Source organism: Vanellus vanellus (assembly GCF_965231255.1).
Source record: "Vanellus vanellus genome assembly, chromosome: 12".
Taxonomy (NCBI): Eukaryota; Metazoa; Chordata; class Aves; order Charadriiformes; family Charadriidae; genus Vanellus; species Vanellus vanellus.
Window position 1 is genome coordinate 1,176,009 of NC_138917.1, and position 14,938 is coordinate 1,190,946.

A 14,938-nucleotide genomic window follows, 5' to 3' on the forward strand; every position below is an offset into this window, starting at 1 on the left:
GCTTACCTCCCACAAAAAAACCCAAGCCTCTAAAGAACATAAAGTCATCACTTCCTTTCCCTGAACAGAAAAATCCGCGACAGTGTATTTACATAGCTGTGGTGATACATTCACGACCCCTTGAGAAGAGGTGTGACTACACTTCACAGTTTGAACGAGAAATCAGAGCTTTTTTCTTTACCACTTGGAAAGAATCTTAAAACTTTACTGAAGTTTACCCTGCTATATTAAAACAAAGCATAACAGAGTACGAGACAATTTCAGTCCTCAGCAAAAGCAATTCCTTTACTTTCAGAAGCGTTAGTGCAGGTGAATTCCGGCGTCGGCGAGGCAAGGCTGCAGCCCAGAGCACACTGTTGCTTACTTCAGCCTGCACTACTGGCATACTACTGATAAGAACAATTCTTTAGGGAAAAAAAAAAAACAAAAAACAAACTATTAATTGAATATGAGGAAAAAAAAGTCATATTAGCAACAGTTATTTAAAAACACCAGTTGTACCCCAAACACTGCTAAAAGACATATTCTTAATGTTTTAGCCATTTGATACTTTGTGCTGAGTTTATACGGAAATCAAACACTTACAGTCTAATGTACTGATACCTTAAAAACCACCTAGGCTACAGAAACAAGAACATGGGTAATACTTAAGAATTCCTAAATTCATCGAAATAATTATGAGCAATTGGCTACAAATGTGTAGCTCCATGAATATACATACTAATCTAAGCCATAGTCCTACAAAGACATACGTATGAGTAGTCCCAGTCTGACGGTTTTCTGGATGGAAAACTCCATGCGTGCACACAGACACGTACGTGTTTTATATACAAAGAAATCAGTAGTTGCATGTGGTACGGATTATCGGATGTGCCCCACCATAAAAGAGTACATACTCTGATTACACGGAATCACTTTTCCATTGAACGAGCCCAAGACTTAAAATAAATGCTTGTGAACCATCGATGGGTGTGCGAAACACTCCAGGAAAGTGGGATCTGGCAGCCGGGGCAGCACGCGGGGCTCCTCTCAGGGCCAGCCGGGGGACGCTCCATCGCCGGCCCCGCGGGAAGGCGGGCAGCGGCACTGCCCTGAATCGGGGCCGCCAGACGGCTCCCGCAGCCGGCGCGTGCCATGCCCTGTGAAAGGGGTTCGGTCCCCTCTGGCTCTCCTTCATCCCGGCTCTCCCTCTTTCTTATTATTATTATTTTTTGATCTGCAGTGTCTATTTAAATGTAGATTTTATTACATCACTACAGCACATCATTCCCACACTTCCCAGAGCTGGATTCTGTGTCACATACTTCTGATATTAATTTTTTTAATGATTCTTTGAAGTCGTTATCTCTTAAACTAACTTAAGCCATCACTGACTCCATATTGTACATGTTACCTTAAGGATTTTAGCAATATGCATATATGCTTTTTAACTGATTTTTGCTTTATCGCTAAAGAAAAAAAATTAAGTCTTTCTTGGTGTCCTCTGTAATAGAGATGGAACTCCGCTGGAGTTGCTGAAAGCTGAACATATAATGGAAAGCAGACATACGCATTAAGATCCCAATGCTACAACTGTTACTCATGCAAATTAAGTCCTTGAAGTCCCTGGGACTATTCATATTGGTAGGAGCTATTTCTGCAAGTCAGACTTGCAATATCAAGACCTATTTGAGCATGCACCATTTTATTATGCAAACATGTGTAAGCAAAGCTATCAACCAAAAAACCCTAGTCTGAAAGATAAAATGCAAGCAAGATGGGAAATTTAATTAACTAGTATCCAGAAAAGAGGTTTGAGATGGAAAATTCTGCCGAGTATTCTAGGTAAGGGTACGAATGAATAATTGTTAAAATAATAACTTGTTGAATTTCAGCAGTGTAACTAGAGCTACCCAATTTCCCTGAACACACACACATACACACACACAATCCTTTCATAACAAAGAACTATCACCATCTTGGTTTTTTCCGCAATAAAGGTTTTCCTAATTTTAAAGACTTTTGTTCCAAGCAAATTTAACCATTATATAGCTTGTTCTGCCTATTCAAGTCCTCAGAAATTCATCCGTAGTCAAAGGATCGTTCCCTGAGATGCCTGGTTCCTAAAGATTCTTGTCCTACGTCCTCTTCATCAGCCTCCCCAATATCCCAGTAACTTTCTGAAATCCCTCAACACAATAGTCTCAAGTTCAGAAAACCACCCGGAGGCCAGTTAGGAACGGAGCCCTCAGGAGTCTGCCCAGGACGTGCCCTTTTTAATACCCTTCTCGGTGACCTGGAGAAGGACACCCAAAGCACCCCCACCAAGTTTGCAGATGGCACCACGCTGAGGGGAGCAAAGGGAAGGGCTGCCCGTCAGGAGGACCTCGTGAGCGGGTCAGCAGGAACTTCATGAAATTCAAGAAGGACAAATGCAAAGTACAGCACCTGGGATGGACTAACTCTGCCACGACACAGGCTGGGCACTGCCTACCGGGATGGCGGCGCTGGCGGAAGGCACATGAGGGTCTGGTGGGCAGCAGGCGAGCCAGGATTCAGCCGTCCATCCTGGACGCAGACTAACAGCATAGTGGGTTGTATCAACAGCAAAATGGCAGACCAACAGTGATCGATACAGGAAGGGAAGCGATTATTCCTCTGCACTCAGCCCACATCTGGAATACTGCAGCCAGTTTTGGGTCACCCGGTACGAGACAGACTTGGAAAAACTTGAGTCCAGGGAAAAGTCACTAAGAAGGTTATGGGGTTGGAGCATATGACCTGTACGAGGAGAACCTGAGCGTTCTTTATCCTGGAGAAGGCTTAGGGGAGAGGTTATTAAGAAGATGGAGCCAGACTCTTTACTGAGGATGCCTGGAAGAAGAATGAGAAAAAAATTCATAACCTGAAATAGCAGAGGTTCTGACTGGATATAGGGAAGAATTCTTCATTATGAAGATAATTAAGTTCTGGAACGCTTTGCACAAAAAAAGTTGTAGACTCTCCCACCTTCCAGGTTTTTAAGACTCAGCCAGACAACGCCCTAGGCAACCTTGTCTGAATTTACCGTTGACCCAGCTTGGAGCAAGAGGTTGGACTAGACGGCCACTCAGGTTCTCTTCCAACCTATGATCCCTGTCCTCCCGCATAGCTCCAACTTCCCCCCGTATTCCTCATTATCGCACAATGCCGTTAGTTCCCTCGTGCAGCTAGGATCACCCCCGGCGTGTCTCCCAGGCCATACCTGCCCAGGCTGCCGGCTGGGCACAGTCGGCTCACCCCGAGGACAGCCCGGCCAGGCTGTACCAGAGCGCTGACTGGCAGCCAACCAGACAGAACAACAAAGAAAAGGGCAAAACGGTTGATTTCCCCCTCAGCTGGCACACACGGAGGGCTATCTAGCTGCTGATCTATCAGTGGATTCAAAAGTTACCTGAAGGGAGAGAGAAGGAAGGCAAAGAGACGGTTCAACCTCTTAAGGCTAGCTTTCTTTGGAAAACAGGCTAAGGAAAAAAGAATACAAAACAAATTTCCCCAAAAATGAATCAGCGTCAAGAAACCAGGCAACAAAAAGATCCGTTTTTAAAAAGTCAACTTGTCATACACAACATTCACCACGTGTGGAAGCATCGTCACGTCCTCCCTGCTCTCAGTTACATCGGTCAGAATCCGGTTAGCATCGGCTGTCAGGAGCAGGGCGCGTTCCAACGCTGTACACTACATGACGATGTGGCACACCACTTAAATACCTGGGTTGTACTTGGGGCAAGGCTGGGAAAACTACCAACGTGCTCCTGAAACAACACCCTCAGCCACACTCGGAAAGGCTGCCCTAGTTACACGTCCACAACCAGTCACACATACCACTTTATGGACCAGCTGGCCTAAGAAAAGTCCCCATACCACCGTTTAGAGTTCGTCTGTTTCAGCTACTCGGAGAAAATGCCAAGCAGAAAATGAATCTATGCAAAGGGCTGGAAACTGTTAATTTTCAGATGTTTCTACATTGAAGTCTTAGTATTTTTTTTTCTTCACTGCTACATCTCCTCCCGAGTTTCATCCACTCTCATTTATAAAAAGCATAGTGGAATTCTGTCTGCCATCAAAGGAAAATAATGCTGATCTCTAAATAGGAAATTCCTGAGATATTCCCCCAGTCTGCATAATTACTCTTCTCAGTTTTAATACAGAAAGGCTTCTCTTCCCTTTGCAAGATTCCCTCGGTGATCCCTGATGATAATGTGGGAAAAGAAATATAATTTATAGTTTTAAGAAATGTGTATGTACATATATATGTATTTTATAACACTATACATACTTAATTGTATCACAAACCACAAATATTCTCAATATATTACTCATCTTTCTAACCAAGTCACTGGACAGTGGCTTCATCTACAGGCACTTTCATTTAGGTCCTAGCACTCTGCATTCTCGTCTGAATCGCACCATCTGATCATTGCAATAGTACGTCATAACATATACACTTACATACATACAGAAGTGTGAAAACCAAAGAGCAAATTTAGACTAGACAAAAAACCTAACTTATTTCTATCAACAGACTGCTATCACCTGTCTTTTGTTAAAAAAGTTGAACTTGTTTCTGACTTTAGGTGATGATCTTAATGGGCTTAAAATTTGATAACGTGGCCATCTTAACTTCTACTTTTGTGACCAAAACTCTGCATTTAAAGCAGTAAAGAGCCACACACTTAAAAGTAAAACATCAAGAAGTGTGCAATTTGAAAAAAAGTTGCTGGCTTTTAAATAATACATTTGTTAAATTTAGACATTTTTGATAACAAGTATGTGCTTCAAGACTTTAAAATTACTTTAGCAATGTAATTCTGAACTTTTCCTAGAGCTATGATAAAAACATCATCAAGGTTAACAACAAAATTGGAGCTGGAGCAAAGCAATGCTCCAAGCTATAATTTTAACCAATCTCTCCACTTGAATTTGAGTTTTTATATTTTTAAAGATGTAACTAAGGTCGCGTTCTTCATTCAAGTGTTCTTGCCAGATCTCTACTACACCGCAACTGTACAAGACGATCAAGAATTGATGACTGATTGCATGAACACTTCAATTCTTTGTGGCAGGACTCAGTTTCAACACACCCTCAGAGGCACCAAATGCCACTAAAGCAGTCAGTTGAGTCACACTATCCTATACAAAAAACACGAGGGATCACAAAGTAACACCCCCAAAGTAAGCAGGTTTCTAATCTGCCAAGCACTGACAGAACACCACAATAAAGCCTGCCTGCATATTAGTTCTTAACTACACGCTCGGAAGCTTTAATAGCAAACCATGGTCCAATCAGCGTTTAATAAAGATCTACAGTATACAAGACAGCATGCAAAGGAAGTATGTGTTAGAATATTTTTTTTTTACAAATAAACTATATTCTATTTAAAAGTTTCAGCTATTGCAATAGTTTCCAGAAAGTTAGAACGTGTATGTAAGTTCCAAAAACCTTGAGGGAAAAAACGTTCAGCAATATTATTCTGATATTGGCATATGTGTCACTAGCACAAGACTGTTTTTTTACAAACATAAAAGCACCTGAACCTTGTCATTGAAAACTTTCAGGTCCCAGGAAGTGAAAATTCTGAAGAGTGCTATCGTCTGCTTAGCTTTCCGAAAGGTACCGGCTTTGCTGCACTTTAAAAGTTTAATTATACTTTATTGATCAAACAAACTGAAATAAATCATAAGAAGAGTACTGCCCTGTTTGAGAGGCAGAAGAAAAATACTATCTTTGCAGGTAGGCTTTCAAAGAATCAAAAAGTTACGTTAATAATTTATACTTTAAGAGGACTGACAGGACTGAGATCAAAGATAAAAAAAATTATTTGTAAAGCATTAGGTCTGACTCTGATTATTGATGTAATAAATTATTGAGTGCCTGTATAAAATCTCTTTAAGTTTACACTTAAAACAGAAAAAACCTTGAAGAACTGGTTTTAAACAGTTAAACAGCATGTTTTTAGGGCTTGAATTTGTCTTGTCCTTCAACAGCAACACTGGGAGAGCGCATAATTAGTCTCTATTTGCCCTAATCACAGGTCAGCCAGAACTGCGGAAAGCCCTCTCTGCCATCACCTTAAAACCAGGAGCAACTTCTACAACTCCGAATTCCGTGCGTGCAATATTGGCCCACGTTGGAAGGGGAACCAATGCTCGTAGGTCCAGACCTCTTCCGCCGGTACAGCCGCTCGTGTGCCGCAAGACGGAGACAAACGGCAGAAGTCCATCATGAAGAGAAAGCAATGGGTGCTTTGTCTAACACTATTACACTAATAGTTCTAAACCGAGCAACAGCATTTAACTGTCACGCTGGCTAAACACAAAGGGGAAACAACTCCCATGCACCGAGGCCCTGGGCACTCTGAGGAGCCATAAATGGCCATTACTGAACTTACTTGTCCCAACCGAATCAGGTGGGACGTAAGAATGGGGTACATCTCCCACACAGCAATCCACCAACGCTGCATTCAGGTTGCCATGGAAGGGAAAACCCAATCTTAAATATTAAGCTAGAGAATGGGGATTGGAACATGGAACACAATGAAGGAAAAAACTGAGGAGGTTGTTTGGGCACAAAATAGCCTGGGGGTATTGCTGGGGGGCTACCAGAGCCCCAGACAGACTTTAAGTGTTAAAAACTGAAGGGAAAGCTCGTTAAACAGAGTGATAGTGCAAACAACAAATCACTAGCTCTGATGATTAGAATTAGAGATTCCTAGGGGCGTAAGATAACCTAGCGATCCCAGGCAAAAGAAACAGTATGATAACTGTTCAGCCTGGAGAAGAGAAGGCTCTGGGGAGACCTTATTGCGGCCTTCCAGTGCCTAAAGGGGCTTCAGGAGAGCTGGGGAGGGACTGTTCTCAAGGGCATGGAGTGATAGGCCGAGGGGGAATGGCTTCAAACTGGAAGAGGGCAGGTTTAGATTAAACATTAGGAAGAAATTCTCTCCTGTGGGGGCGGTGAGCCCCTGGCGCAGGGTGCCCCAAGAAGCTGTGGCTGCCCCATCCCTGGGGGTGTTCAAGGCCGGGTTGGACGGGGCTGGGGGCAACCTGGGCTGGGGGGAGTTGTCCCTGCCCGGGGCAGGGGGGTGGAACAAGATGGTCTTCAAGGTCCCTTCCAACCTAAACCGTTCTATGATTCTATGATAATTTTAGCTGTAATTTTCTGGTTCCAGTCCTTTAAATAAAAGCTTCACTTTAAGTCTTACTAACTAAACACATAAATAATTTAGTAAGTTGACTTGCTGTACTGTGAAGCCTGTCTGGTGCTGGAAGACAGGATGAAGGAAGGAGAAACCAAAGTTCTGTAGTTGGTACCTTCACAAAGCCAGCCAATCCCAACGACGCCGTTGGAGCAGGCGCCTCCGAGGAGCCCATCGCCGGCAGCGCTCACAGGGAGCCGCGGGCACGGGAGCGCTTCCTGCCAAACCAGGCAGAATCAGTGCCAAGCGCTTTGAGATTTGGGAAACGATTCCCTCTAGCAGGTACAAACCAGCACCCCTCTGAGAGGGGCAGATGGCCAAGATATGTTCCACAGCTCCAAACCAGCCCTGAACTGCAACGGGAAAGATTTTGTAAACCGGTATTTGATACTGTTCAACACTATACTTCCAGTTCACCTTCAGATATAATAAGCTGACTTTGTTAAAGAGAACGACCTTTTATCACCTTGTAATTGTTATTTACAAAATAATGGAAGATCCTTCATTAATTACTTCAGTAAGCTTGTTTGTGAAAGAACATTCCTCCTCTCATAGGATACAAATTCCCCCATGAGCCGGCTTCTGCATAAACGTGGACGGCCTTCTTGAGAACTCAAGCCTTGCTGGGTGTAGTGTTCGTTCTATACTTCTTCAGAACTACCCACCTTGAGATGACTCCCCGGCATGCATTTTGTGAAATTGAGAAGCTGGTGAAACATCAGTTACTTTTTAAAAATAAATTAATAAATCCCAAACTTGCAGATTAAAATCCTCAAAATACATCGCCATTTTCAGTACAAGACCCAGCAGAAAAAAAAAGATAACCAGCAATACAACTGTAGCGTAACCTAAAGCAATAACAATTCTAAATAAACGGTACACAAATTTTAATACTCTTCTCCTCCTGCTCCCCCCCCCCCCCCCCCCAGGTAAATGCCAACCAAATTATTTTAGCAAACTAAGACTCAACTAAGACTCATAAGCTCTGTGGCGTGAATGCACTGGCACAAAACCACTCAAAGCTTGTTTCAGGTACTACAGTGGATTTAACTTATTCTGTACAAACTATACTATAATAAATAGCTATGTATTTATATCATTGTATAAAAAGCTAAGAAAAGCTATACTGAGTAATACAGTCTGGCACTCTAACAAACAGCAGTAGTGGGAGAGGCTGCTAGAAGACTGTTTTACAAAAAAAAAAAAAAAAAAAGTGTGCGGTGACCACTCTGCGACAACATACAGCCTAGGACCATCCTACGTTAGAGGATCTAATCTTTCTCTCTATTAGGTCAGGATGGAATCTTTCTCCCATTAATTTTTCGAGTCGTTTTTTGAACCCGCAACATCCTAGAACAAAGAGTTCCACAACTTAACTACTCACCTGGCAAAAAAAAAAAATAGCCCTTTTTGCCTATTTTGAACTTCTACCTTCTAATTTCATCTGATATCCCTAATTCTTATAAAGGGAAAACCATAAAAATAGCTCCATTCTAGGGGGTTACATTAGTGCAATTATTTTAACACAACAGAGCCAGAGAAATAGTTGCATCCATGTAAAATCTATGTGTAACCCAGCCCAAAATGTCTGATTCTAAGCTCTTATGCCAGTCGGTGGGATTTGGGGCGGGACAAAAAAAATTCATGAAGTAGAAAAAGAATTTCTCCAGAATCCTACTTAACCCTACTTACACAATTAGTGTTTTTTGATGGAAGTCATGTAAGAATGACAAAAAAAAAAGTCTTCACTTCTCTAAGAATTCTCAACCAGGCTCGGGTAAGTCTGGAAACCCACACATAATTCATACTTTTTGGCAAAAAGAAAGGACTAATTTGAGAAGAGGTCTGCCCTAAAATACATATAACCAGACAATCCAGTTTCCAAAATTCTGTCTCTAAGCTAGATAATTAAACAGCTGAAAGGTAGCTATTAATCATCCCTAAAGAGCCTTTTTATTACCCTTAGTGGTTTGCCTCTAAGAACCCAGCTAGTCACCAAACAACATTAAGCACAGGTATGTGGTGGCCTGAAAAATGGAAGGAGTTGCCACAAACCATGGAAGCATGAACATATAAGCAGTGCATCTTGGAGAAGAAAACAGCTGGTACTCAGTCGGCAAGGCAGCTTGATCGGAGAGGACAGAGAGAATGGAAACTCTGAAGGAACAGAAGCTACTACTATTTACTCTCTTCCCTTTTTTTTTTTCCCTGTAACTAAACTGTGTGTTACCTAATTTCTTTTAGAAGAAAACAAAAATCTCGGTGTCCAAAGGAAACATGTTCTCCTTAATTTTGATGTTTAATTCCTTCTCTTTTAATAATTCCTCTTTAAGATTACTTTTATGCAATGTCATGCGTATATCCTAAAAGAAGGGAGGATGCTGAAGTTATTAAAAGGGAGGCACTAAAGGTCAAAGAATTTTTGAGAACTACATCCAGATCCTACTCTATAACCCCAGTAACCTGTGCTGCAGCGACTGAACAGTGTGAGGAAAATCTAAAAGACAGAGGAAGGGATGAGAACTGGAATTGGTGCAGGTCTCAACAAGTCAAATGAGAATATACAGATTACAGTTACACGATTTCAGTTGGTTTTTTTTGTTTGTTTGTTTTTTTTTTTTTTATCTTAGTTTTCTCAAAACATAAATACAACACAACATAATAAGCATGTCCAAAGACACTCAGGAACATTCAAGAATAAACAGAGAGTGACAGCGGCGAACTGGAAAATATGTTCACTATTTTTATGAATAATAATACATGCCTCGATGCACTTCTGTTGTTTGGTTACTCACTACAGAGTCTAATCAAAAGAAATTGTTATAGGGACCAGATGAGAAAGAACTAATATGGCAACGACACCGGCGAGAGTCCTTGAGAAAACAATAGAGAGGTGGTTAGTTGGGGATTTGTGCCCTAATTGTTTTCACGAAGGCTAGAGGAATGTGCTTCTCGGGCTAAGCCCAAGATCAAAAGATACTAAACCATTACAGGACCTCGGGCTTAAGTACAAGAAGTATACGATTATGGCAGTATGTCAGGTGAGACAGAGGTAAGAGTGCCAGAGATGACAAACACAGGTGGAGGCACAGATGCCAGCATCCTGTAACGCAGCCCTCGCGCTAACGGAACACACTCCCCATCACAGCCACACAAGGATTAAAAGGAACACCAAGCATTAGAATTTGCCTATATGCTTCTGTTCTTTTAAAGCAATTTTTGTAAACAATGCAGGCATTTTGGCCGCTTTTTTTCCCGGAGAAACCATCTCTCTGACACTATAAAAGTCATGTTGTGGCCCGCCACAAGTCTGATGCCAGGCAGACTAGCTCAACACAAGGCCTCATCTTAAGGCGGCGGGATGAACGTGTCAGCAGGAAAGGATATGCACAAAGAATACGGGGAGTTATAAAGGATACCAGAAGGGCAGACCGAAGACCACAACCTGAATTTCAAAGTGTCAGCACCTTCACCTGCGTACGTCCAGGATCAGAGGAAAAGTTGTCAAGATCAGGACATTGTGCCACATTCATTAATACCAAATCCGTGCATCACCACACCGTCTGCCGCTACAAAGTTTATCCAGATCAGACAGGGTCATTTGATTTTGTCAAAATAGCTGTAGTTTATGATAGTAGATATTAAAGTTGCACTTCTGCGTTATTGTGCAAGAACAGGTGGTGGTACCTCATCGGGCACAACATCCAGTGTTGCAGCTACTTCCTTGAAAACAAACACCCTTTTGTTACCAGGAGAATGTCTTTGTACCAGTTCAACACTTTGCAACATTTGGCTGTGACTTATTTAACACTAAACACTGCAAAACTGGTTAAACCACAGACTAATACTCTCCCTCTGATAAGCACTGGAAAAAAGTGTCAAACTGGCAATGAGCTATAGTAGAACCTGGATGTTGTAAGCAGTAGACTCAAGGAACACGAGGGAGGCTAACAAATGCAATTCAAACACAAGGCAGAAGGAAAGACTAAACTGAAGTTTATGAGTTTTTTCGTTAATTTAAAGAAATGAAAACATTACGACCTTAGTATGAGCAGCAGGATTGCCAAATAAACGGAATGCACAATCATTTCAACATATTTTAGAAAATATTACCTTTTACTTTTTCCCCCTTAAACGATCCTTGAAGAGGCTGCTCACTGATCAATGACTTCCTCCTCCACAAAGATGTTCCAACATGTGTTGAGAGTTGGGGACATTAGTACCACCTCTAGAGCATGGAGTTTGCCTACAGGGATAATGTAAGTCAGCTTTATTGCAATATTGAATGGTTCTCTAAGGTTTTCTTTTTATTGTTCTTATTTTACATCCAATATTTATTACCAGAAATCTCTTTATGAGATGGACTTTATAAATGAATCTGGTAGAGAATGCATCTCCACAGAATGATGATCTTAATTTCACTCTCCTTTGCAGAGACCAAGGAAGTTAAGCCATTCAATTCCCAGATACAAACTTATTCTGAGGCTGGGCAACGTATTTTGGTAGGCCCTGAAGGCCAGAACTGCCTTCCAGAAGTAGCAAGACCTTTTAAAGAAGGCTCTTCCACTACATCCATAAAACAGAAAAGCAAGGTATTATGGTGAAAACAAAACCTGAATTCTCCAGATCTTTCTGGGAGCAAATAGTACGGTCATGCTCTCAGTTCAGTTGGAGTAAAACCTTTGAAAATGATGCCTGAAGAAACAGGTTCATTTTCTTCATAAATAATCAGAGTTTGAACATATCCGCGTTTATTTTGAGAAATTACTGCTTGATGAAATAACATCAGCTCTGGCACTTAGAGGTGATACGGCTAAAAAAGCATAACTCAGATTCTGTACTGTTGCAGAACCAATAAGATTAATAAGAAGAAAACCTTAGAAATACACAAAAAATATTGAACGGAAGCTGCCCTACCTTTCACAGAAAGGCAGACTCCAAGCTCTCGGGTGGTACTGAAGTTACCGTTCCAACACATGTTGGGACATCTTGTAAAACAGGAAGTCTAATCATGGACCTATTAAAGAAAGAACAACAATACGGCTTAACATTCTGCTGAAATACTTACTGGCTATGTTTATTTGGCAACACTGCTGCTGATACTAAGATGGGAATGTATTCCCACCTTTTTGGAAGAGGAGATAATAAATGTAAATAACATATAATTGTCTCATAATATTGCATCATTAGCAATCGATTAAGTTGGAATACAAAACCAGATTCTCTATTGAACACGTACAATACGCTCCAATCTCAACATAAGAAATTAAATTATCACAACTTTGGACACTGATAAGAGGATTGGGAGCTATGCACACCTTCCAATCTACAGAAACTTTCTAGCAAATTGCTTGTTTCATACTAATGAAAAAAAAACCCTAACTCTGCACTAAGTTACAGAACTATTCCAGGTGTCAGAACGTAGATACATCTCTATACCTGCCACATCTCTGCAGGTGACATACTGAAGCTTATAGGAACTAGAGAAATTCAATGTATTCGGCATGCACGGAAACTTGCAATTTGGATTATACAATACCTAACGTGACTTTTTTTTTTCCGGAGAAAAAGCAACTAGAATCATAGAAAAAGAGCACTCCGGGTACAGTTCAAAGTGGACCAAGCATGCCATTAGGACAATGCAAAACCTCAAAATTCCAAACAAGTACGTGTCAGAACTCTCTCCAAACACAATCAAGAGTTATGTCCAGAGGTATTTAAGGAGGTCATCCTGACAGAAAGATGCTGGTGGAAAAACTGATATTAAAAGGAATATTTCAGTTTGAAGACAGATCAACTCATGGATAAAAAGTTTAAAGTCAACAATGAAAACGACTAAGTCGCATTGACAAAAAGTGCAGTGAAAACAAAAAAGTACATTCACAGGCAATCTGATAGCTCAGAATTTCAGAACCCACAACTGTAATCTAAGCGGCCATAAAACCCCTCCAAAGTAAACCAAGCAGAGAAACAGGTATCCTTTTATGTTAGAACTGCTCTGTATATGCAGAGCAATCATCAATAGCAGTTTCATCTCATTCATACATGAATACAACTGTTGACAAACAGACAGATGAAAGGGGGATGACAGAATGACTCCTTTATTAACCTAGTAACAAGTACTTTAAATAGAGGCTCTGAAATCCACTGGCCTGGCCCCGTGAAGGATATCCCAATCAGTATTGAGACGGTTTAGCAATATAAAATGCCCTCCAGAGTATTCAAATTATTTATTTAAAATACATACATATGCATACAACTGGGCTGTCACTGTGATGCCTCATAGTGGATTCAGTACACTGCAGAACACAGCAAACACAGATAAGCTGTTTCCTTTACGCTTTAACATGCGTTTTTATAGCAGACATGCAACTCAAGTGTGACTGAACACAGAAAGAATCAAGGCAGAACAATGATCAGTATTTCATCAGACAGAATTAAAAAGTGTATGACATGTAAAACAACAAAAAGGTAAATCTATGAATTCTGTTGAGCCTAACCCTACAACCGTTACACTGAGAGAGACAGCGCCTTCATTCTGTCAAGCCGTGTTCCTCTGAAGCTGCTTTGAGGAAGACTGTTGGGCCTTTTAACTACTTTTAACTACTAGCGGAATTTGGATTCATCAGCACGTTTCCAGGCTGCGTTCCAGCCTAAAAATCTATTTGGACGAAGCAAGGGAACCCAGTACTAATTTTATGATAGGAAATGTTGCAGGTCTATGCTATGTTGTCAATGCAATAGACTTTTTCCAAAGGAAATTTAGAACAATGCTAGATAACAGACAGAAATACAGCATTCCATAAGATCATGTTATAGAAAAATGGATTTCCTACTGCAGACACAAAAATAACCTTGAATGAATGTGAAATAAAAATAATCGATGATTCGCCAATACATTTTTATTGTATATATATTTAAGTAAAAATAATCTGAAAATACAAGACAAACAGTTAAAACGTATTCAATATGGCCAAACCAGTCCCACATTTCTTAGAATGTCACATTTGTAATCATTCTATTCAGCCAATGCTCTGTAACAATAAAAACTGAAGTAGAAAAATTGGGTGAGGAACACTGAAAGTGAAAAGAAAGAGAGAAAGAAACAATCTAAGTCAGAGAATACAGTATGCCAAACTTATGTTTCATTATTATTGCATTAAGACAATTAATTTACGGTTAAGATTCTCCACAAGTTGTGACATTTTCGAAATAGCCAAGTGAAAGCAAAATGGCATCATCTGGCTGTAGAAGAAATGAGAGTTAATACAAAAGCTGTAGGAATTAATATGCTGCTGCAGTTTCTAAGCTTGTGAGGATACCATGCTCTGTTGACCATAAAATATAAAGCAAAGTTTTTTGGAACTGCTAACGGAGGTTCTGGGGACCACCAACTCCCAGTCGAAAGACTTCTCAGGAAAGCACACAACATACCTGTTCCCTTTTTCCACAGATTTAGTTATCAGGCAATATAAAAAAGGTCACCTTTTATCCCATCGTTCCCTACGTCCTGCTACCTTCCACTAATATTAAATATAAAACACAGTGCAGCCTAATTCTTATCTGCTGTCAGAAACAAGGCTGTAATAAAGTTATTCCTGCGTCACGGAGTTTCTATTTTCACAAGATGGTTAAAACCAGAGTAAACCGTCGCGCTTAAAACAACCTGCTAAATCATATTGGTTTATTCATTAAAGTGATGCCCCTTTTGGTAAACAGTG

At 40.8% G+C, this 14,938-nt stretch overlaps 1 protein-coding gene across 1 annotated transcript in view; it reads right to left on the minus strand.

The window, feature by feature from the left end:
• The window catches only part of LOC309676867 (transcription initiation factor TFIID subunit 4-like), a gene marked incomplete at its 5' end in the record, with an annotated part of 144,626 nt that overhangs the window by 80,240 nt on the left and 49,448 nt on the right, over positions 1-14,938 (minus strand). The window lies entirely within an intron of this gene.